The sequence below is a fragment of the Paroedura picta genome, chromosome 7, assembly GCF_049243985.1.
Source record: "Paroedura picta isolate Pp20150507F chromosome 7, Ppicta_v3.0, whole genome shotgun sequence".
NCBI classification, from domain to species: domain Eukaryota; kingdom Metazoa; phylum Chordata; class Lepidosauria; order Squamata; family Gekkonidae; genus Paroedura; species Paroedura picta.
This window is the reverse complement of record NC_135375.1, coordinates 36,648,395-36,673,032: the sequence shown is the minus strand read 5'-3', so window position 1 is coordinate 36,673,032 and position 24,638 is coordinate 36,648,395. Positions and strand designations below refer to the sequence as shown.

At 40.5% G+C, this 24,638-nt stretch overlaps 1 protein-coding gene across 6 annotated transcripts in view; it reads right to left on the bottom strand.

The window, feature by feature from the left end:
- ATG10 (autophagy related 10) overlaps nt 1-24,638 on the bottom strand; it is a 141,973-nt gene that overhangs the window by 84,516 nt on the left and 32,819 nt on the right. The gene's annotated exons all lie outside the window — the stretch shown is intronic.

Here is a 24,638-nt window from a genome sequence, read left to right as displayed (position 1 = left end):
GTTCATATACGTGAATACAACTACTTTATTAAGGATATAACAGAAATAAAGCAGTCATCTTTAGCAGCACATGGACAGCACATTTGTTCTATTGCAAGATTTAATTAATGTCTTTAATATAGTTTTATTTGTTCTTTTTTCCTTCAATTACCATTAATCATATGTGAAAGGATGCAGTACTGAAAAGGTTAAACTGTTCTTGTTTTTCTAAAGTGAGATATTCTGAGAACCCTAAAGGCATTTAATTCCAAAACAGGAAGCCAGAGAGAAGAACACTCAGCAACTCTAATCTCATGAAGATCTTTTGGAAACTATTTTCCTAAACACTTGCTGAAAGAACTTTTTCTTGCTATGCACGCTACCATGCACTAGCTTAATGCAGTTCTGCAAAACACACCCACCCACCCCAAAACATATTAAGCTAAGGATGCTTTTTACTTATTTATTTAAAACACCTTACCCTCCACAGACTCAGGGTGGCTAACAAGGCAATGTTACAAAGGCACAAATGTAACAATCCAATTTATATTATTAAAAATACACACAACTTAAAAACCCACCACATCCTGCCAGAATTATGCGCTTCATAAAATGTTCCCTGAATCAAATGGTCTTTTGAGTCACTGAATATTGCAAGCAATGGAACCCTTTGTTGTCAGTCATTTCAAAAGACCGAATACACTATGAGGAAAACAACCCATATTCCCGTTACTATTGTATGAAGAGTCCTTAGAGTCCCTTCCCCATAGTAGACGAATTCTTCACCAAAAGGAGAAGGTTGTCTGAAGATTGTAGATGGTACACAGGAGTGTACCAGGAAATGTAGTTCAGTAGGTTTGAGTGCCATAGGCAATGAAATATTTTAACAGGACTTTGAATTGAGCTCAGAAACAGAAAGGGCTTTGAAAGGAGCCCCCCTAGTCCCCCCCATGCTGCTTAAGCTGGCTTTGGGCTGCTCAGACTCTGGAGCAGCTCGCAGCTGGATCAAGCGGCATGGGCGGGGGCTAGCCAGCTTGCCAGCAGGCCTGGGACAGAGCTCATTAATAGGGCTGGAAGGGATGGAGCTCGTTAGCACTGGCCAGGACAGGAGCTCGTTAGCAGCCCGGGAGGGATCTCATTAGCAGTCTGGAGGGCTCACCTCCTCCACCACCACTAGGGTTCTCTCCCCTGACCTGCTGCTGCCTCCAGCAGCGAGGCGCATCTGAGAGCAAAAAGGCTAGCATTTAGAAATGGAGGGTGGGAACTGTAGGCGCAGGACCAATCAGGGTGCAGCCAGCAAAGCTGATTCGGCCTATTCCAACTTGGACAACCCGGACACGTTCCACCCCCCAGGCTGTTTCACAACTATTAAGAGGAACAATGGATAAGGATAAGCAGCTGATCTCGTATTGCCAGCTTTGGGTTTGGAAATACTTGGGAGATTTTAAAGAAGACTGAGAAAAGCAAGGTTTAGGGAGGAGACAGACTTCAATATGGTATAATGCTACAGAGTGGCCATTTTCTCCATGTGAACTGAACTGTCACCTGGAGAACAGTAGCAATAGCAGAAGATATCCAGCCATCATCTGGAAACTAGCATCCCTAGGCTGACCCCAGACAGGAGTTATTTTAAGAGACACTTTTAATGGTGTTAAGAATCAGGAAAGCATACAGGTTAAAATATACAATAAAAATATCAATGAACTAAAAACTATGATAAGAATAATCCAGAGAGAGCAGTGATGCAAGGCCTCCAATACGCCTAAGCAAAATAGCAATTGATAAGAACTCAGCAACCTGCTTGGTAATATCAGGGGATTTATCTGCCAGCAGAGAGCAAATGATCACGTTGTCTGTAATGTTAACAGAAGGTAAAAGAAGTAAAATCAAAAGTTGGTGTAGCTGATCATACCTAATATAACATAAAATGTTGTGGTGAATTGAATCAGACAGGAGTTAAGTCTCACAGCCATACTTTGTATCAACTGATGCTTTCAATACATTTTCAAAGGCAGCCTATATATTTATGTAATTAGTTATTTGATTTATGAACCATACCCCTCTACAGAGCAAGCTCGGAGCAGTATAAAACATATTAGACTCTCAGTATAAACAATGTAAGAGCCTCTTGTGGTGCAGGGTGGTAAGGCAGCCGACATGCTGTCTGAAGCTCTGACCATGAGGCTGGGAGTTCGACCCCAGCAGCCGGCTCAAGGTAAACTCAGCCTTCCATCCTTCTGAGGTCGGTAAAATGAGTACCCAGCTTGCTGGGAGTAAAACAGTAATGACTGGGGGAGGGAATGGCAAATCACCCTGTATTGAGTCTGCCAAGAAAATGCTAGAGGGCATTACCCCAAGGGTCAGACATGACTCAGTGCTTGCACAGGGGATACCTTTACCTTTATCTTATAAACAACGTACATTATATCTTTCTGCCTTCATCAGGGCCATCAGTATGGCTAACATTAAAAATATACATAGTAAAATAACAACTTAAAAACTATTAAAATCAACCAAAACATCATTTAAACAATTAAAACCAAAACTGAAGTGTATGTCTATGAAAAAAAACATAAAAACAAAAAACACAGAGCAGGAAGAAGGGATCACTGAGTAAACATCAAACAAAACAAGCAAGTCTTTACCCATTTTAGAAAATAGCAACAGAAGGAATAGATGAATCTTTCTGAGGAGAGAAATTGCAGAGTTATGGTGCCAGAACTGGAAAGGCCCTCTTTCCAGATTAAGGTAAAGGTATCCCCTGTGCAAGCACCAAGTCATGTTTGACCCTTGGGGTGCTGCCCTCTAGCGTTTTCATGGCAGACTCGATACGGGGTGGTTTGCCAGTGCCTTCCCCAGTCATTACCATTTACCCCCCAGTAAGCTGGGTACTCATTTTACTGACCTCGGAAGGATGGAAGGCTGAGTCAACCTTGAGCCGGCTGCTGGGATCAAACTCCCAGCCTCATGGGCAGAGCTTTCAAACTGCATGTCTGCTGCCTTACCACTCTGCGTCACAAGAGGCTCTTCTTTCCAGATTACCATCCACCTAAAAGGGAAGGACCACAAAGCAGGGACTCTGAAAATGACCACAATGGCTGATTAATATGGTAGTCCTTTAGGTTTGTTGATCTCAAGGAATATAGGGTTTCATAAAGTCAACATTAGGATTTGGGATTCTGCCCAAAAGAGATTAGGAGCCCATGCAGATGGGCTAAAGTTGCAGTAATGTGGTCTATATAAGACCCACTCCAATCAACATTCTGACTACAGCATTCTGGACCATTTGAAATTTCTGAACACTTTTCAAGGGCAGCCCCATGTGGAGCACACTGTGGTAGTCTAATCTAGATCTAAACAGAATATGCACCACAGTGGCTGCAGCTGGTTAACCTGCTGGACTTGATAAAAGGCACTGCTGGTCACAGCTGCCACCTGGGACCAAGAGCACCTTCACACTACAGACTCACTCTTTGAAAGAGAGAACAACCCATCCACCCATCCATAATAGATGACTTTTTAATTCCCAGGACAGAACTTCAGCTCACTGACAGCACTGCCATCTTATTAGAATTAAGTCTCAGTTTCACGCACATAAAGTATGTTACAGTAGCCGAATATGGAGTTATGTTACCACAGATCAAAAATCAACAGAGTGTAGATAAGGCGTTAGTTGATAAACTAGACATACTTGAAAATAGGTGCTCCTAGCAACAGCAGCAACCTATTTGTCCATTAATAGGGTCATGTCCAGGATCACTCCTCACCTGATTTACTAAAGAAAACTTAATTTCACCTAACAGTGTAGTCATAAACAGAGTCACATCATTTTTAGTCAACTGAAATCAATATTTGGTTAGAATATTTCCATCCTACCTATCCAGAGTGGTGAACGGCAGGACCCTCAGCTCTTCCGGCAGCTCATTCCACCAGGTAGGGCCCAGGACCAGGTCAACCTGCCTAAATAAGGTGAAAACCAGCCCAGGTTCTTCAAAAATATATATTTAAAAAAATTAAATCCCTCCCAACATGTGTAACACCGCTGGGCTCTGGCATAACTCTGGGATATGTGTAATCCCAGTTGGGAAACTGTTTTCCACAGTAGCCTACAGCTACATCCATATATCCCAAATACTGTTCATGGTAGACTATAGGCCCCAGCTCGCTGCAACCCTGTCTGACTCTGAGGAAGAGGCAGATCTGATAGTCTTGCCAGAATCAGCCCCTGAGCTTCAGCCACTGCCAACAGACTCAGAAGCACAAGAACTGCCTAGGGAACCAAGCCCAGGACCTGCACCACAAGCAGGCACCCAGCACCTCCATTCTCTAGATACCCACCCTGTGGCAGAAGCCCCAGGATCAGCTGGCTCCCCAACCTCATCTCCTGAGTCCAAAGCAGCGCTTTGCCTTATATGAAAGGGATAGGAGCGCGAGAGACTGGCTGCACAAAACAGAAATGGTCTCTGTAGAATCCACTCCGAAGACTGAGGCAGCTGTGCATGGGGCTTAAGAGAGGTGAGAGGCAAAAGCACATTGTGCTAGCAATGTCTTTCTTGGACCTGCACTCCCAGACTGTGCTCTTGAACCTCATGGACCCTGTTTCTCTTCGGCTTGCCACTGTTGGTTACAGACCTTGTTCTTGCCTGTATCGGACCTGGCTTTTGTTTGTTTTCTGGCTATTGGCTTTCCTGACCACACTTTACTTACTCCCTGTCTGGCTGCTTGCCCGTCTCTCCATGCCAGGCCTGGAGACTTCACAGCATGAACCTGGTTAACTGCTGAGCTCATTTTCTCCCTACTTTCACTATTCTTACAGTAATTCTCCCTCCCTCCATTATTTTACAAAGAGGTTGGACTTCAGTTTTTCATGATGTCCAAATGTGGGCTTTGTGACAAATCAAGTAACCAGGATTCAGATGTCATGGCCGAGTTAAAGACTTCCATCTCAGCATGTCATGGGAAAGAAGGAAGAAAGAATTGTACATACCAGTCTGACAATTAATCAGGTTCATTCCTGTCATGACCAAACCAGTTTGTTCATGATATAAAATGTGAGCTTCTCTGTTATTTTGTTTTCCTTCAGTAGGAGACAGTTCCCTGCTTTACATAACATTATTTTGAACGATGGAATCATCTAACATCTTTAAACCGCCCGTGGCGCCATGGGCGCCACGGACTAAATAAAAGGCTAAGGGGTTCTAGGGCAGGATGTGTCTGTGATGAGGAAGGGTCCGGATTGGACCCTTCCTCCGGACGGACAATCAGAGGGATCAATCGGCAGGCGCACAGCGCCTGCTGATTGGTCCCTCCGATTCCCAGCCCCAGCAACTGTGAGCCGCGCGCAAAGAGCCTCCGACGCGTCAGGCCAGCCACAAGGGAGCCCCTGGCAGCTGCGCGGAGCGTGGCTGCCGGGGGCTCCCTGCCCGGCGGCCTGATGCGGCGAGAGGCGCAAAGCGCCTCTCGCCGCATCAGGCCGCCGCCCGAGCAAGCTCCCGCCAGTCGGAGCTGCAAAAGACCCGCCCACAACTCAAAATGTCTGCCGCGAACACACCGAGGAGCCAAGGACACTCCGCCGCCGCCCGCCCTTGACGACGCCTCCTCAATAAGGTGCCCTTCCTTCCCGCACGCTGCCTGTCCCTCTCTCTGCCCCCACATTCTAGTGCCCATTGTATTTCGTTTACAATGGGCTCTTTTCCTAGTCTAACATAAGATATAAATTTAAATATCAAGGCTATGTCGTATATCAATATACTATTTTTAACACTTAATAAGTAATAAAATTATACATCTGTATTTTAACATAGAACATACAATGCCTAGTAAAGTACAATCTTGTGAAATTATTGCTCCTCATTTATCTATCAGAGAAGTCTCTATCACAAGAAGATGTATTGGAAAATCTTATGGGACGAACTCTCCATAAGATATATTGGGAGGGATGGGGGCAGCCTCATCAGGAGCCCCTAGAAGTGGACCCCTTGGACCAATCATTATAGAATTTGGAGGGGAGTCAGGGAAGAGCCTCCTGGAGCTCCCCTGAAAGTGTGGAGGCTCTAAATCAAACCCAACCCCATCCAGACCCCAAGAAAGATGGAAATACTGAAATTCCCATTATAGAATATGCGGAAAGGGGATTGGGTGCCTGGCTTGACTGACAGGCAGAAGAGAGTCGCCCGTAAAGAACGTTGCTCTCTTCCACCATTTCAAGCAGGCATGCAGAGTGCAAGGAGCACGAGGAGGCAGACAAAAGCAAGAATGCCAGAAGGTGGGGAATGGCTGGAAGCAGGATATATTTTAGCACTACGCCATTTCACTGATGTAATGCTATTTTTTAATGTGCAGAATTGCCCACTGAGTCACAAGGTAGATCAGTATAAAAATGTAATAAATAATAATCATTTCTAATATGTATGATGGCTCCACTGCTTCTTCTACACAGTGCTAAACACTGAGGTCATTCACAGTTACTATACAGAAAGTAGTAAGCTGCTTACATAATTCTCTTATCCAGCAGAGTGAAATAATCAGCTTTCACAGCTGAGATGACAGGATTCTTTCCCAGTGCAAGAAAAAAATGACTACAACACACTTTTACCTTTCAGGAAGCAAATCATGAACACATGCACACAAAACTGTCTTACGCTGAATCAGACCTGTTGTCCACCCAGTATTGTGTAGTCAGACGTCCCAGGCAGAGGTCTTTCACATTATCACCTACCACTGGATCTTTTAACTGGAGCCCCTGGGGACTGAACCTGGGACCTTCTGCATGGCAAGCAAATCCAGCTCTACCATTGAGACACAGTCCGCTCCCTTTCAGTTGTTGACATCTAGAAGAAGCAATTCAAACACTCGGCAATTGTATATTAAGCAATTATTCACTAACCACTCTTCTAAGGGTGGACAACTTTTTAGGCTTAATAAATCTAGGCTTTTTCTTTGCTAGTGTTTCCAGATCCACCACCTGGACCTAGGTATTAAACACTCACCAAAAGAACAAACCAGCCACAGACACAATTACGTATTGTCCTGCACTAAAATGGCACCCGCCAATATGTTTCCTGATGGCCAGTAGCTTATCCACTACTTTCTAATAAGCCTTTCCATACCTCCCTTATTTTGTTTTAAGTTTCCCTTTTATCTGTGTTCTAACTTTGCCCTGCTCATGTTTCCCCTTTCACATTACTTCCCTCCCCTTTCTCTATTATATTTCTTTACATTATTCATAGTGTGCATTTCCCACTAGAACACAGAATGAATCAATACAATCAACAATAAACATGATGGGACAATCAATAAACAATGGAATAAGATTTGGGTTGTAGAACCGACCAGCAGTCTAAAGAATATAACTGAAGCAAAATGTTAATATGACAGATTAAATGGTGCAAAATTGCATACTAGTATCCAACTAACAGCAAACTATACACAGTAGTATAGACCACAGAAATATAGTCCCAAATAATGTATCCATATAACTTTGTGAAGTATTGTGTACAGTGCTAGCCAATTGCCTGCATAGAAAAACGTCTCTGAATAACTCAGTTTTGCAGAAAGCCAGGAGACGTGGGAGCCTTCTTGACCTCCTTGGGTAGGCTATTCCTCAAAGTGGGGGCCACTACAGCAAAGGCACATATTGATTTTGCAGCACCCATCTTTCCCACTCAAGTATCATGCTTATCCAATGCCACTTCTCTCACTGGCTCTGAGGTATGCTAAATGTGATGGGACAATGCAGGTTACAGTAGTCATAGAAATATAGAAACAAAGAGCTAGAAGTGACCTCGGGTCATCTAGTCCCATCCCCTGCACAATTCAGGAAATTCATAATTACACCCCACCACACACTCCCCCCAGTTAACCCGCTTTGAGCCTCCTTCGGGTAGGGAAAAGTGGCATATAAGAACCAACTCCTCCTGATGCACTCTACTTGTCACTCTTCTCCAAGGCAACAAGGAACCATCTATAAGCACTCTTTGAGCACAATCTGTCAACCAGTTACCAATCTACCTAACAGTAACAGAATCTAAACCACATTTTACCAACTTGTCAACAAGAATATAATATGGAACTTTATCAAAAGCCTTACTGAAATCAAGATAAACTATGGCCACAGCATTCCCCTGATCCAACAGGTAATCTCTCTCAAAAAAAGAGATAAGGCTACTCCGACATGACTTGTTCGTGAAGAACACATGCTAGCTTTTTGTAATCACCATCATGTTTTCTATATGCTCAAAGACTGATTATTTGATGATTTATTCATGATGTAGAAGAGGGGGAGAACACACTTCAGTGGCCTCTCACAAACTCCAGTAGTTGCAGCTTTAAGAGTATCTGGTGCCTGAGTTCATAATGTGGTATCATTCGTCTTCATCAGGGGAATGGGATTGCTTGTCACCACTTTGCCACAATAACAGCTCTCCTGTTTAACAAATATATATGGAGAGGGCAGTCATTTTCATATGGTTAAATTATCCTTTCTGAAAATTCAAAAACTCCCTCAGGTTCAATAAGTTTGGGATCACTTAAAAGAACAAATTCAGATCTTTTACTACATATCTGGAATTCCACGATCAAATTCTAGAAAGGAGGCATGCTGACCTTCTCAACTGAACAGCCATGTTACACATTCGCTCTTTTCAGCTATTTCTGCCAGACTGTTATTCGCAATCTTATTTTAAAAAGTGACTGTACAGCAACTGAACCGGTATTAGTATTAGACCCTCTTGGGCTATGCTAGCAAGGTTTTATTCAGCTGTGGATAGGGACTTCAAAGTGAAATATTTATTAAAAATAAAGAAACAAAGGGAAGTAAAACAGCTTTTCAAACAAGTGACCTGCAAATCAGCATACTGTATTTTTTATATCAACATTTCCTTAGGAATTCTATGGATGTCTTTTGTGTACTAAAACATGTCATTTATACAATAGGCTAAGAGGGAGGAAAACTTATATATATCACTAGACTAGATAAAAAGCCTACTGCTTTTCTGTCAAATTCATCCTTTGCTTTGGCGAACAAATGTCTGCACATAAACCTACATGAAAGCACAATGAACCTCAGAACCTTCCTTCACAGAGTTAACTACCTGTAGCTCTGCCTGTGTTCCAATGGCAAGATACCTATTTGCTTTTCATATTTCAGAGTACACAAATATCAGTGCAATGCCTGAAGAACAGAAGCAGTTCTCAACTGCCCCTGAATTTAACAGAAATGTGATTCCCAGTTGCAATGTATGGCTGTGAAAGTTGGACCATAAGGAAGGCCGGACAGCATTGGACAGCATTTTCACTGACAACATGCTTTCGCAACCAGGGTATTGTGGTGGCCCCAGAAGAGTTTCACCAGTTGGGTGGAATTAATTAGTTCACACATACATGCATGAGCATACACACACACACACAGACACACACACACACATTTACATTTAAAAATTAGGTCTTCCCAGTTGCAATGTATGGCTGTGAATTGGACCATAAGGAAGGCCGAGCATCAAAGAATTGAGGCTTTTTAACTCAGGTGCTGGAGAAGACTCTTGCGAGTCCCTTGGACTGCAAGGCGAACAAACCGGTCAGTCCTAGAGGAGATCAGCCCTGCCTGCTCCTTAGAAGGCCACATCCTGAAGATGAAACTCAAATACTTTGGCCACCTCATGAGAAGGAAGGACTCCCTGGAGAAGAGCCTAATGCCAGCCTAATGCTGGGAGCGATCGAGGGCAAAAGAAGAAGGGGACGACAGAGAATGAGGTGGCTGGATGGAGTGACTGAAGCAGTAGGAGCAAACTTAAATGACTCCGGGGAATGGTAGAGGACAGGAAGAACTGGAGGATCATTGTCCATGGGGTCGTGATGGGTCGGTCACGACTTCGCACCTAACAACAACAACAATTAACACTCAGAGTTTAAACTAAGAAAGAAACAGAACCAAATGCTGCAAGAAATTACATTTTGAATATTTTGGCTTTGGAATTGGGAATAGTGTAATTCGTAGACGAAATGGGTGACTAAAAGAGGAAAACAAATATGCAGAAAGTGTTAAAAGGATAATCTGATTATCATCAATGCACATAAACAAGAAGCACCTAAAGTATCTACAACTGACATACACCTCATTTACAACATACAGTGCATTTAGTTTGAACAATTTCATGTTTCTATTTCATAGTAGCTTTTCATGTTTACTAGATGTCAGCACTGCAAGCAAGGTATGGAAACTGATCCAAAAACACTCCTGCCAACTTAAGCTTTATAAACCAAGACGCTTATCACCCATCCATTTTACACTTCTCACAAATACCAGCATGTGTGCATCTATTCATGGACTTCATGACACAGGACATTCCTGCTTCCCCTCTTCTGCTGCAGTCTACTGATCCCTCCAAAAAAATTGTTCCTAAAGGAACATGAGAGGAGGCAAAGCAGGGGGATAGGTAGAAACTTCCATCCTCTTCCTTCACAAATAGAAAAGCATGTTCTATTTGGAGAACTGTGTTGTTACCTACAAACTACAACACCTTCCTTTAAACCTCCTGCAATTTAGTTGATGGGCAAGAATGTCAGTCCATGCATTAAATTATACAATTAATAATGCTTAATGAAAAATTAAAGAACCCATCAATCTGCAGTATTCTCTCTTGTGAAAAGAAAAATTAAATACAGCACTTTCTCTGGCCTCTTCAGAATTGTAAGAATTAGTGTTTAACAAAATATTACTTATTTAATAAAAATTGTATGCATGTCTAAAAATTAGATAGGTGGGATATGAAGTTAAATATAACTTACGTAATGGGATAACTCATGTGCTCTGGCCCCTTGGTCAGTGGTTTAAAGGAGTGGACTCTAATCTGGAGAAATGGGTTTGAGTCCTCACTCCTCCTCCACATGCAGCCAGCTGGGTGACCTTGATTAGTCATAGTTCTCTAGAGCTCTCTGTCCCACCTACCTCACGTCGTGTCTGTTGAAGGGAAGGCACTTGTAAGGTACTCCTTCGGGTACTGAAAAGCAGGGTATAAAAACCAGCTCTTCTTTTCCGTCTGTCTTCAGGCACGGCTATGGGTTAGAGGTGGTGTTGTTGGCTTGCGTTAAATAGCCCTGTCTTAAAATAGACTAAGGCCATGTCTCTTTTGTACTCACACTCACCTTATCTGCTGTGTTAGATTTAGTAGATTGAAACACCTGGAGGCATGTGTAGGTAGTAGGGAATGTACTTTTGGATTGGTTTAAATAGTTTCTTATGGACCATACTCAAAGGGTTGCCAGTGTGGCATGTGAGCTGCAGGGTGCCCCTATGTTGTTATCTCTCTATGAAAACCCTTAGGAGAAATCATTCATAGTTCTTGAATTGGATGCCATCAGTATGATAATTAATGGCCAATTCTATCTCTCTATCCAGATCTCAGGGGAATCGGCAGAAGATTTGAGCCACTGCCAGACTGCAGTGGTTAAATGGCTGAGAGTGAACAAACTGAAACTGAACAAGATGGAGCTCATGCAGGCTGGGAAGACTCAAGTCTTGAAGGACATTTTCTTCCAACTTTCAGTGGGATTCAACTGGCTCTTGCTGACTCAGTCAAGAAGCTACAAGTTATAAAGGATCTATTATTCCTGTTGGAAAAACAGTTTCTGTTATGAGGTGGTAGATTTTTCCATTTTGAATATCAATGTTGGAAGGGACTACCAAGGTTATCTAATCCAACCACCTGCCAATGCAGGAAATACAATAATTAATTAATTAAAGCAGCTGCCCAAAACCATTTTTTCCAACTTAGTTTAGCCTGTGCAATGTCCCCCTACCTTGACCTGAGTGATCTTGTCCCTGAATCTATGTCACATTATACATGAAAACAGAGATAAATTTCCCCTAAAAATCAACTCTGAACCCCAGTTAGTGCAAAATGCTACACCTCAGTTCATTATCAAGAATAATGCAGTGCATACATATTCATTCTGCAATCATTCCATTGGCAACCCATTAGTTACAGTGTTCAGTTCAAGGTTCATGGCCTTGAACCCTCATTTCCTCAGGACTACCTCTTGTCCTATGGTCCACCATGAAATGTTGCTCATCTGAACAAGCCTTCCACCCTGCAAATGAGTAAGATCAACAACCCAATACACATACATACTCCCACACCCTACATCAAGATTAAGGTATCACAATATAATACATGTTGATCTTCTAATGTAGAAGATCCGAAATTTGATTCAAAAAGTGTCATCTAGGGTAATTGGTACCCACCATAACAACTAGACGAAACCCTAAATGACTTTCCAAGCATACGTGTTTTGCAGCCAAAGTACTTCCAGCCATATGAACTGAATAAGGCTTCTTTCATGGACCTTTATGAATCAGGTAGACAAAACAATGGAAAGAGATTCAGATAAGCCCTAGTCCATTGTTTTAGATTAATACGGGCATCTAATTGGGCCTAGAAACCCAATAGATATTGAGGCAGCATGAATTCTGATTTTTAAAAGGAATGACATATTTTGTTACACTTCTAATCCACCTTTTTTCCCTTGACAGAACTTAAAAGACACTAGAGATTCTGAAAATTAAAAACAACACTTTATTGCATGTTCAAGCTATTAGAGAAATGAAAGTGCAAACCTATGCACTTATTCCAGTAAGACAACTGACATTAGTCCTCTGTGATGCTCTGCAATGGCAGCAGTGAGAAGAGTAACACAGTTTAGCAGGAAAAGCAAGGCAGAGGCCATGGAAGGAGGCTGGCACTAGAGGGAACAGATTTCTTGAAGAAAGGGAAGGTCTGAACTGTACTAATATAGTAAACCAATGGACTCACAATCAAAACAGGGGTTTTTTTCCTTTAAAAACATCAGTGAGTGTTAAATGAAGCTTGTGGACAAAGCTATGCCCTCAATTTGGTTATGAATTACCCATAGATGGTAGAGTAGCACATAGATTGGGAGCTTGATGGGGGGGGGGGAGAGTGAAGTCCTCTGGAGACATGCGTGCATTTGAAACTGATGGATTTCAACTAAACTGTTGAAAAAGGATGACAGCTTCCAAACCAAATATTCTGAAATCAAATGTAAACATGTCAAGCTGTGATTATTTGGTAGCAAAATATTAAACTGTTTAAAAATCTCTTTTCATAATAATTCCAATTTAATCCAAAAAATCACTTACATCACGTACAAAGGTTTATAATAAGCCTGAAACTATCCTAAATCACAATGGTACACACATGCAAACTAGTTTCAAAAAGATTAACACCGAAATCACTACAGTTTTACTAACATTTAAATGCTGGGTGAGGGATGAAAATACTATTAAACTTTGTGTGCTGGTATAAAACTTCTACTGTTAAATTATTAGTAATGATCCAAAAGAACTATTTTGAACAAAAGTGCAAAAGCCTACATGTGGCCAGATTGATTTTTTTCCTTATTAGTTCTGAACAGCAAACTGCAACACAGTTTACAAAGCACAGGAAACTGCTTTTCTAGAAAACAGAAGTCCAAAGGCAATGAACATGCGGAACGAGTTGTATAGTCCTTTCAATTCTAGGCAAATTTTGTTTTGAAAGGCTGTTAATTTTTATGCTCTATCCAGGATACCACATTAACTCCTTAACAGAATAAAAAATGAATAAAAAATGACATTTCACCAAGCTGGTATTCAGTAGTTGTGTGAACAACTCTGTGCAGAAATTGTGTCTTCTGTTTTTTCTCCTGTGTTTCCAGAGTATAGTCTGTCCACAGAGTATAATCTGTGGGGGGGAGGGGCTGGAACTAACAGAGGCCCCAGGTGGGTACGTACACAACTGTGCTTCCCAACCATATTTTACACAACTGCACCACTTCTGGGGTTTCTCAACACCTGAAGACTGTTTCAGGGGCTTCTCAACAGTAAAAAAGTTGAGAAAGGGTGCTTTAGATTGTGTTTTTATAAACCAACTTTCAGCCTCTTTGGTGGTTTACATGGGAGGGGAGTAACCTGGAGATACAGCGGTTGTTAATTCAATTCTAGTTTTGGCCAGTAATTTTTTCTATCACAGAATTGGCTAAACTTCACTTCCCTCCACCCTCCACCCTTCCAAGTTCTTTGGAAGATTAGAAATGATTCCGTTCACAATTTATTTTTAAAGCTCTCATGTTAAAAATGGCTGTAAAGTCAGGGCAGAATTATTTTTGTGGCATGACTTTAAGAGCAGCCATTTCTTAAATGTTTGCTTTCCACAAAAAGAATGCGAGCTGATTTAACCAGAATTGGAATGCAGAACAAGGAAAGGTGAGGGGTTGTGAGGTTTTGTCAGTTCTGTGATGGAAAAAAATTACTGGCCAAAGCCAGAATTGAACTAACCTCTATGTCTCCAGCCTACTTCCCTCTGTGGGACCATAGAACATAGACTTAGTAGAGTATTATATATAGCATTAGAAGAATGTACACTGACAATTTATAGAGACCAGAAGGCCTGGGACACACATTAGCTATAAGCAGGAGGGTCACGTATGCTGCCTGCATTTCACATACACAGGATAAGACTACAATTATCTTCACTGTAAATGTTGCAGATCTAGGGATGTGCATATGTGAAGGAATACTATTTGGTGGCCATTCTCAGGGAGATTGCTCAACCACAGAACTATAGCACTCTGTGATAATACGTCTTCTGTGAGATTTTATTCGGCCTGTCAGTATGGGGTAAGGACAATCGCTCTGTGACCCTGGCCAACATGAAGGTGCCAAAGTACATGGTGATGATGTGTGGACCAATGGAAATGTGTGAAGTATAAAACATCAACTCTGGAATGCTATAACAGATCCGTGCCAGCCTTGCTAGGATGGAGATCTATGGTTCAGCCCTTATGCTGTGATCTCCCTATTTTTCGAAAAATATATTTTTATCTTTTGTTTCATCTGGGATTTCTCATCTGATTATCTGGATTATTGGTTTTGCTGAATCTTGCACAAACCTTGGTCTTTTACCTCCCACCTAAGACACTGCGGAGACTGAAAATTAGTTCAAAAAACCACTATCTAAAGCTTTCCTGGATTTTTTTTAAAACCAGAGAAGTGAGGCTTTCACTGCCTTGTTGGGAGTATAGGGCTGCCCACAGTCAAAATATGGAGAAATAAACAAACAAATCAGCAATGCAATCCCTCACTATAATGCTGTTGTTTAAAAAAACTGAAATCCAACTGTACTGAGTTCCCTTACTTTTTAAAAAAATTGACAATATGGGAGAAGAGGGGAAGGCAGACAGCAGTTCTTGTGAGCATTTTTCAAATCCCTCCCCTGTAGTATGTAGCACACATCAGAAGAAAGGGGGGGTGGATGGAGGGAATCCACAAAGAAAGTCTTGTCTATAATTCTAACACTGAACCTCAATTCTTGAGGGGGATTTATTTAAAAAAAATACTTAAGCAGTACTGCAGCTTAGAAAAAATGAAGGTGGGAAAACCTTCCACTAAAATGGCAACCCAGGAGTGAAAACAGCTTTAAGAATAATTTTTTACAATTTCAAAAGGCTCTTCCGGCCTAAAATTGATCAATGAGCAGAGACCACGATACAATATCAGTAGTGGAGGAATGGCCTCCCAGCGGGAGAGAAAATCCGGTGGAGGACCTATATTTGCTCACTGAAAAAATCAAAACAAAAAAAAAAAAAACAGGGGAAATGTACTCTTGGATCCTGGGGGAGAGTGAACTGACACTGTGGTAGAGCCTGAATGTTGTGAAAACATCACAGATTGGGGGTGGGGTGAAATGCATCCAAGCAGAAAGCAGTATTAGATGCAGAAATTTTATTTTAAATTGAGTGGTAAACCGTAGGAAAACCGAGTGCATAATCAGCCCAGGTATATTTTGATCTCCATCTTCTCTTTTAACAGACCAATCCTATACAAAGTCAGACATGTTTAAAAAACTGGCAAATCCCAACTCTGCATACGATTAGGTTGTGAGATTGAAAAGAAGTATTGTTGTCTATATATCTTTTGTCTTCTCTAATATTTCAATCTTAAACAGATTTAAATCGTTCTAAATCCATTGAAGTCAATCCTAAACTATGTTTGGGATTCCACTGTAAATTTATTTAAATATTAGTTTTTATGCATGTTGTGTGCTATTGAGCAAAACAGAAGAACTATAGAGCAGTGGTCCCGAACCCCCGGTCTGCGGCCCAGTGCCTGGCCGCGAAGGCCTCGGCGCTGGGCCGTGGCTCCCTCTCCCCCCCACAGCGAGAAGCTCGCCAGGCTGCAAGCAAATCGGCCGCCGAAGCGGCCGATCAGCTTGCAGCCCAGCAAGTTTCTTGCTTTGGGAGGGGGCGGGAAGAGAAGCTTGCCGGGCCGCAAGCTAATCGGACGCTTTGGCAGCCGATTTCCTTGCGGCCTGGAGGGGTGGGGAGAGGGAGCTGCGGCTGCCGGCATGCCAGCGGCGCAAACACGCATGCGCAGACTTGCCGCGCGTACCCGTTTGCGTCCGGGGGCGCAAACACGCACGCACGGCAAGTCCGCGCAAGCGCGTTTGCGCTGGGGCTGACGTGCACGCGCGGAGCCCCGGGTCGCCCTCTCCCCGCACCCCGGCGCAGCGGTCCGCAGCCTAAGAAAGGTTGCGGACCACTGCTATAGTGAACAACAAATTGTTTCTCCTTAGCATAAATGTTGGGTTTCTTTTCCATGATTATTGATGTTAATGTTTCTATTTGCTCATAGGAATCTTTTACATAACTAACAGCATAATCCTATGCAAAATTATTCCATTTCAACAATATCAGTTTGTTTAGGCTAGAGTAAATTTAGGATCACTGTCAAAGAAGATTTTAAATGTACTGCTTACAGACATAAATGTTTTTTAAAAAAATATTATTGTAACCAAAGATTTGGAATCCCCAGGGTTAATTTTTGTTACAAAAAATGTTTTCTAACATTTTTAGGCAGATGGACTATGAATGTTCTCTGTCTTCCTCTAAATATCCAAGTATAGTGTTGGATTTATGACATCTACCATGGGGTTTTCAATGCTAGAGACATTCAGAGGTAGTTTGCCATTGCCTGACTCCATAATAACATCAGACTTTTTTGTGGTCTTCTATCCAAGTACTAACTACAGCCAAGTGATGAGCTCGGGCTAGCCTGGGCTATCTATGTCAGGGCAAATATCCAAGGATATGACTGTTATATTTGAGGGGATCTGGCTCAATGGTGCTTGGCATACAAAGGTCCTCGGTTCAGTCCCCAGCACTCCAACTAAAACGTTTGTTGATAGATTATGTGAAAGGACTGTCCGTGAAACCCTGACATCTACTACCAGTCTGAGTAGACAACACTGATCTTGATTGATCAGTGGTCTGATTCAGTATAAAGCAGCTTTTGTGTATGCTATCTTATTTGTTCATAAAAGAAGAAATGTTACATATAAGGAGTAACAGAACTGAGAACCACAATATTAGTGGCATGGTGATCTTGCTGTCTTTCCTCTCTCACACACAGGATTTTCCCTTGTTTTTTTTCTTTCTTGCTGAGCAACCCCTATATTTTCTTATTTGATGGTCTATTGCTGTCCCACCCTGTCATATTATTATATATTTTGATGCTGGCCTGGCCCAGGAACTTGAGAGAAGAGACAAATACCGGCTAATATTATAACGGCTTGTGAAAGTTCAAAAATAAACAAAATATTTTATTCAGTATGGAGGAGGGAAAAGTCAGGTGGAATCCGGGTAGAATGTATGAGAAGAACCAATAATAAAAACTGAGGTAACGTTGTAATAATACTAAAATCAACTAATATATTGCCAATGTTTTTGCTATTCAAAAATGTCTTTGAAACTTTGAGGAAAGAGACTTTCTTTTCAGTTTAACTCACAAGCATAGGTTTCTGAGTTTCACTGACATTTCATGTTCAGAAGGCAGGAACATAGAAAAAAAAAGTTCCCAAAACCTTCTCGATATATGGACCAGGAATCACTCGTCTTTCAAGAACTATCTCCCTTTTCACTGGACAGGGATTACTTCTTCTAACTAAAATCAATTTCCCCTTTTGGCTTGAATGGAGATCCTCACTGATCCACTCACTCCTTTTCCCATTGTCCATTCCTAATGTTATTTCTTAACAGACATTCTCCACAGAATTAAATTTAAATAGCCTGTCACTCAAAGGTTCTCAGACTTTGATAAGCATTAATCCTTGGCAGTCACAGCTAGTTTCTTATTACATTAGCTATTAGTTACATTTAGATTTGTACTGCAGTTTTTCTTTTTTTACTGTGGTAAGTTCTTTCATGGCAACAGTTTTGCCTTCCCATACCCAGGTCTTGGTCACGCATGCCAGGTCTATCTCACGCTCTGCAGAATATGATTGCAGAGTTGAGGTTTTATTGTTGATCAACCTGGCATTGCACTGCATCAATGTCGGAGATCTGTTAGAACCTTTCACCTCTCTACCTGCATTTCCTAGGATGGAACAAAGGTTAGAAAGGGTGCAAGCCTGCCCATATCTTGCACTCTTTCTCTTATCAAACCTTCTCTCATATAATTAATGAACTAATAAAGACAATTTTCTGGTATTGAAGAATAGATCTCAACACGTAGTTTTACTCAGTAACAATAATACTGTTAAAATACGAACATTCAACTGAATCAATAATAAATTTGCAATCTAGTCAGTTATAACAAGTTTGATTACAAGAAGGAAAATGAAACAATATATGTTACAATTGCTGTACATTAATTTTTATATAGCCTGAAAACTACATGTAAAAGGATTTGTGTTACTACACAGATATAGAACTAAAATCAAAATACAACCTCTTCTACATCAGACAACTATTATTGAACTTCATTTCTTGTTATTTTAATCTAATTATTCTCAGAGGGTAGGTCATCTAACCAAGCATAATACTATCAAATTTAAACTCAATACTAGTTTTTTCCAGTGAGCTAGTAATTTTCAAAATGCAGATCTAAAGATATGCTACAGAGGTTACATTTAGATGATGAAGTAATCCCTTTATCATTTTTAAAAACCTATGATATTATAGTTTTAGCACTACACCAAGCTGGTACAAAGTAATTTTAAGGGAGGTATTTAAAGTCATTTTCTTCATGCTACTTGTGTATCTCTAAAGCTCCCTTGCAGCATTTCCAGTCCATCAGGTACAGAGCAAGAGTTTTTCAAACCTCCCTAATTATCCATAAGACTAAATTGGGTCCCAGATAATTTAGTCCTCACTTTCCACAAACCATTTATTCTTAAATGGAAGAGGGGGAAAAAACTTCTTAAGTTAATGCAGACACATAGGAGCAACACCAAGACAAAAGAAGATGATGAGAGTTTCCTTTTGTAGAATGTCAGTGGAACATCAAAATTCTTCCGTCTCCAGAAACCATTCCTGTTTTATATTATGTTCCTTAGAGTGGGGATGCATTTTAACTTATATATTTATATTTATGCAATAAAATTCTGCATGTCCTCAGGGTAGCTATAGTCTAAACTATCCAAAAAACTTCGTTTACAGAAGCTTCAAATAGTCCTAAAATAATGCAACAGCTTCCTTAAATCTGGTGGACATATGCCAACCACCCCACTGCCTCATGTTACATTGTTCCCAAATGATGCCCTTAGGGAAGGGAATTTCAGAAGCCCTTCTACAGTTTTCAGTTTGGGGGTACTGTTTTGCCAAAAATAAAATCAAGAGACAGTTGGAAGTTAATCAGATAGTGCCAAACTGTAGTACATATATCATGATCTCTCTTCTTTTGTTAAGAGACAATGATCTGTTGAAGTTAAAAGGTAAAGGTAAAGGTATCCCCTGTGCAAGCACCGAGTCATGTCTGACCCTTGGGGTGACGCCCTCTAGCGTTTTCATGGCAGACTCAATACGGGGTGGTTTGCCAGTTGAAGTTAACGAACAACTTTAAAGGCAGATCTGCAGAAGATATACTGGAACTCACCCTTTAGGTATCCTTATCCCTTGTTGTTCCTCTATATATTTGTGAAACAGCCTAAGGGGTGGGACGTGTCCGACTGTCCAAGTTGGAATAGGGCCAATCAGGGTGCAGTCAGATTTGCCCTGCCCCTGCAGCTCCTGCCCTCCATCCCTGGACTCTAGTCTCTTTGCTCTCAGACGCCTCAGTGCCTGGAGCCAGCAGCAGGTAAGGGGAGAGGGCCCTGGGCAAAGGGTCATGGTGGAGGGCTTGCTAATGAGGGCCTGTTAAGCAGGGCGTGCCAGCTCATGGCTGGGCTGGGGCTGCTGACGAGGGCCAAATCATCCCTTCTTTTAGTGTCAACATGTAAGGGAAAACTTCGAAAAGCTTCAGGAAAAGTCTAAAATTGTTCTCAGGTGCCACAGCAATTAAACAAATTAGAAGGCTGTGATATATGCCTTCATAAGCTCACTGTAAAATCTGACCAGATCGACAACAAAGAAAAACCTTATTCACAAGGTATAGTGAACACATATGCGATCCATGTGCAGTGTACACTTAATTGCTCTCTGCACGCACACTGAATAGTTAGCATGTTACAGTCAACACATGTATAGCTGAACTTGTAAAATAAGCCAGACATTCATCCAGGTACTGGTCTTCTGTTTCACCGGTCAAGTGACTACTTGTTGACTCTTTGGATGTATCTGAGTTCACAGGGCTATTACAAATGAAACTAGGGTCCTGTACCTGGATCAATGTAGGGTTCAGTTACACATATACTGAATGTAACCTGAGAATTACTCAACGCATGTATAAAGATCAGTCAAGCATACACTGTACACACAAACTATGCATTCATATGAATAAAGTTAAGGAAACAGGAGTGGGTACAGGACTACCAGTGGAGGTTCGAAAGGTATTTTAATACGGTTTCTGTGATTTTTTTCATTATATAGTTTTTCACCATATAGAACATTTTAATGTTTGCTGCCTTGGAGACAGCACAGAAATGTTTTAAATTAAACAAATAAATAGATATAGTCCCTTCTGACCTGTTTTGATGGTACAAACGGGCATTTGAAATGCTTGGCTCTCTTATAAATGGCATGCCATTTTCTCAAAAACTTGTTTTTCTGGCTTGGAATGTAAACCAAACTTCTGAGCATCTGAAATTCAGCAAGAATTCCTGGAACATGTAGGTCCAAGTTCTATGTTCCTAGACTCTTTGTGCTATTGTAAATATGCTCCGTATGGAGCAGTATGCATGTATCTCTTAAGACAGCTTACATCCCTAATGAGCTGTAACATTCTCTGGAAAATCACATCTCAGAATTTCTGTCAGGTAAAACACTGCCATAATAATTACTATCTTAAATGTCGGGTTTTTGAGGGGAGAAAATTCATATTACCAAATCTCAAATCCAAAGTGAACAGAGGAAAGATTGCCCATCACTGGCCAAGAATACATAAATTGTGAACTTGTATGGTCAAGCATATAACAAACCAAAACTCTCATGGAACCTAAAAATTAGTTTCAAGTTGCCCTTTCCTGTAAATTTTAGCATGCTCAGATGCTGCATGGCTCATGAAACAAAACCACATCCTAAATAATAGTATTTTTCAACTGAGGAATTCCTAAGAAAACACCGACCAGCCACACTTCAACACGCAAGCAAACTGTTTGCTTAGAGTAATGAATGCGGCACGTTTGAAGGCACCAGATGGAAGGAGAACATTACTGCAATTCCTGCATCCCATTGTGCAACAGCCAAGAGAGCTGTTAAAGCTTCCTGGCTATTTCTAAGCAATTTAATGTGCCTTCTTTTGAAGTCTGCATTCCCTTGTCAGTTTTTCTGATAGGTTCAGCTGTCTGGCAAACAAATTTTGTTGGCAAATTATAACAGAATGGAAATAAATACAGTAACTACACACTGCAAAATATCAGTAGACTAAAGCTTATGTATGAAAATATTACTTCCAATGTGGCAAGACGTTTTGGAAAGAACGTCTTTTTTCCTTGGAGACTAAAGCTGTCACTTTCCCCATTTCATATCTTGTCAGCCTTTTCAGTATTATAGGTTAACCTCCCTATCATAATAAAACTCACAATCTTTTTGTCTTCTTTTCTCACATGTAAATATTAACATGACACTGAGTCACCTCACTGTAAACAGAATAGGGAAACTGAAATAGTAAAACTTGCCTGAATAGATTCGTTTGACTTTGAATTTTAGTGTCACAAAAGGATAACTTTTCATTAAAATTATCTCACCAAACAAGATTAAACACAGTAAGATATTCTAAAGCATTTTCTTCAAAGACTTGCATGATCATTATGTAATCAATAGCATCCTCATTTCAATTTTACTTCCAAGTTATTCAACATACAATTCATAGTAAAAACTTAGCTCTCACACGTGTCTAAAATATGTCACTCTAGTAAAATTTCACATTTATATAGCACTTTATAATGTTCAAAGACTTTCACATGTACTATCTTTGTGTAATAGTCCAAGCAAGCTCAATCTCATCAGATCTCTAAAGCAGAGTCATCGCTGGCTGGTATTTGGGACTGGTGACCACCAAGGAATTTTAAGGTTTCAACATAGAAGCAGGCAGCAGCAAACCACTTATGAACATCCTTTTCTTTGAAAACCTCAAAAGATTACCATAAATCAGCTATGATTATTTTTAAGCTGGGAGGAGCACCCAGTCCAAGTGCAAAGCACCTGATGCAGCTGCTGTTTCATGTCCAAGCTCAGTACACCTCCTCTTAAGGCAAACATGCTGTCGGCTCTGGAAAGAACACCAGCCACAGAGTAAAGCTGCCTCAGCACTACCTCCTCCAAGCCCAAACAGCATGCTTTTAAATGTCCAGGGGGAGGTCCCCCAGTTTACCCAGACTGTCAGTTAAAATACCAGACCATCCAGGTCAATACCAGAAACCTGGCAAACCTGGAGATGAGCAGGAAGTCACCATTCCATGAGTAGAACTCAACTTGTGGTTCTTCAAATCCAATCCCATATCTGAAAAATGTACAACTATGTCTCAGTTACAGATACATCTGTGGAACAATAGTGATCCCTCTTCTACTATGTTATGCAGGGCAGAATACTATGCTCCACATTATCAGTTGTTCAGTTAAGCACAGAATATCTACTGCATCTGGAAACCATAACCAAAAGAGAACTAATTCAGAGTGCATATAATTGTTTTAATGCTGATATTGGTGTTTTAACATTAATCCTATGACATTTGACTTCACAGTGCTAATTGTATTTTATGTACATGGAAATCATTCCTTTAATAGCTTCCAAATCTCAATAAAAGAAACATTATTAAAGCCCTAGAGATGGTTATCAACATATTTTTACATGTGCTGCTGAATTTTAAAGTGACTTTGAAGGTAATTAGAAAACAACTATAACAACACTCAACGAAAGAAGGCAAAAATCATAAAGAAAGTATAGTTATAAGAGAATGACTAAATAACACTTAACCTCATACAAATGGCATACAATCTAGAGATAAAATAGACTATTACAATTTTAAGTAACAAACATTGTTATTTCAGATATTCTGCTGAGCTTCTAAACTACATTAGTTATTCAACAAAAATACAGCTCATATTCAAACCCTGCACAATCCTATTGTAGACAATTAATTGAATATAATCCTACATGATCCAACACAGTTCTTTCAAACTATTCTTTTCAAACTATTATTGAATGGCTCTCTATTGCACTTTGATCATATAATTTTTTAATAATTACCTAAAGTTATTTACCCACTTTAAACAGGATAAAGAACATAGCACAGCGTTCTGATTTCCTGCTTATTTGATATTTATAATGTAAACAATTAAATTAAAAGGCTGGGAATCACAAACAACATATATCAAAATAATACAATCAGTAAATTATTGCAACTGTCCACCTCTTATTATTTGCCACTGATACATATTGTTGAAAACCATATTACCCAAAAGGATTTCAAAAATATACAGCTGATATTTGACATCACAATGCAAACACAAAATAGCAGAGTCTAATTAGCATTGTTTCCTAAAGGTTTCTGATTTAGGGTTTGGGGGATTTTAAAGAAATACAAGTAGGATAAGACAGGGACTTCATTAAGTAACAGGAGAGCAGAATGATGATTCTGTGATGTTTACTGAGGCTTGGTTCCCTGAAGGTCACTGACAAAAGCCAAAGACAAAGCACCCATTGAGTTCACTGTTCATTTTTCACACAGTAAGCATTTTTAGATGCCATGAGAAACAAACTGAACACTCACCATATTACAGCTTCTATAGTTTCTGTTAACATGCTCAATGTAAAAACACTGCTTCAAACCCAATAGATTAAGAATGCTGTAGTACTAGCAGGAAATTATTGGGCTTTCAATGTATAAATACTGTGAAAATTTCCTTCAATTAAACACTGAGTGATACTTTTTCCATATACAGAATGAATCCTATTTACCAAGGTGATTAAAGGAGGTTTACTATTGGGATTACACCTTGTCTGCAATCCCTGTGACTCATATACTGAGTTGAAATCTGAACTGGAGTAGTTTTTAATTTGCTCTAAGTGGACATTCTTTACTAAACAGCTCAAAAGACAGATTTAAATCGAGCATAAGTACTCTACATTGGCATTGTAACTGGAAGATAATCATGGTAAGAAACTATATATTTTCCCATAAAAAGGTAGATTCAACTTGGTAGCTATGTTGGTCTGAAGCAGCAGGACA